The sequence below is a fragment of the Aplysia californica genome, unplaced genomic scaffold, assembly GCF_000002075.1.
Source record: "Aplysia californica isolate F4 #8 unplaced genomic scaffold, AplCal3.0 scaffold00212, whole genome shotgun sequence".
NCBI lineage: Eukaryota > Metazoa > Mollusca > Gastropoda > Aplysiida > Aplysiidae > Aplysia > Aplysia californica.
Window position 1 is genome coordinate 819,022 of NW_004797482.1, and position 1,511 is coordinate 820,532.

Consider the following 1,511-nt stretch of genomic DNA (forward strand, 5'->3'; position numbering starts at 1 on the left):
TGAAGGGTAGAGAGTTTTACACTGTAAACTCTCCCTGGTAAGGGTTAAGGTGAAGGGTAGAGAGTTTTACACTGTAAACTCTCCCTGGTAAGGGTTAAGGTGAAGGGTAGAGAGTTTTACACTGTAAACTCTCCCTGGTAAGGGTTAGGGTGAAGGGTAGGATCGTGGTGAACCCTGAACACAATTCGTATTACCCGAATTCAACACATGCCAAAAAGATATTTTGACCTGGAAAATTGTCCAGTGCTTTATTCTTGTCTTTAGGATCTGACAAAGAGACTGAAATTATTACTAATTTCTTTCCCCTACCGCAGTCGAAGAAGGTGACATTGTTTAAAGTTTTTATCAAGGATTCGTCGTTTCCTTTTTTTTTGTTTTGAAACATTTAAAGCTAAAATAGTTCGATAAAGAGGTTGCGGTGGACTCTGACCTTTTGTATTAGAAGAAGAAACCCTTTAATTTGAGTTAAACGAAAGCGGTTATAGTTTTTCAATACAGTTTTAAGATTCACAAATAAACACAGATTAATGGTCAAATGAATTGACAGACAAAGAAGAAATATGCTTAATAAATATCACAGAAACATATTATTATCATATAGCTTGGGACTCTATAAATCATTGTTCATGGTTAAGATAAAGACGGTACTAGCATCAAAAGAAGGTAATTATCGAAAGCTAACTGTTAAGAGAAGACAAAATAAGAAAAGATAAGATAATAAAAGATAAGAAAAGATAAGATTTTGCGCTATTGGCCCAGAGGGAATCATTTTTTGTTTTGGCTGTACAGGACCGTAAAAGCACATGCAGGTGTATAAATATAGACATTTAAATTATTTATTACTCTCATTAAAATTGAATGTGAAACGAGAAGTAAAGCTGACAAAAATACTAAGCCCAACATTTTTGATCGTTTAAAACTGAGGCAGTTTCTTAATCTGCTGTGTAACGGGTTGCATGTGCTCAAGAACTATTCTGTCGAGATTTTAATTCTAAAGGTTGAAAAAAGCAAGCAAAATTAGGGCCTACATAATGTACATTTAGTAAAAAAAAATAAAAAAATTTCAAAAAGAAAAAAGGAGTTTTTTCCCTCTCTTTCCTGATAAATAATTTTGCTTTGTAGGCATAGTACATTAATTATCAGCGTGCTGACGTGATGAAAACTTAAGCTTTATAAAGATGTTATGTTCTGGGAAAGTAACTCTACATTTGTATCCATGTTGCAACAAAGCACAAATTGTCTCGATATTGGGCATCTACCTGGGTGTGTCTCAGGTACCATAATGACTTGTTGTTTAATCAAACGTGTAAGATGAGGAGAGACATTCGTTCTACATTACCCTACCATTCTGATTCATTTAACACTTGTAAAATCTAGCCTGAGACAATTTTTTTTTCTTGTTTTTGTTTCTTGTTTGTTTGTTTGTTTGTTTGTTTGTTTGTTTGTTTGTTGGTTGGTTGGTTGGTCTGGGTTTGTTTTTTTGGTGGGGTTGGGGGGAGGTTGGGGGGTAG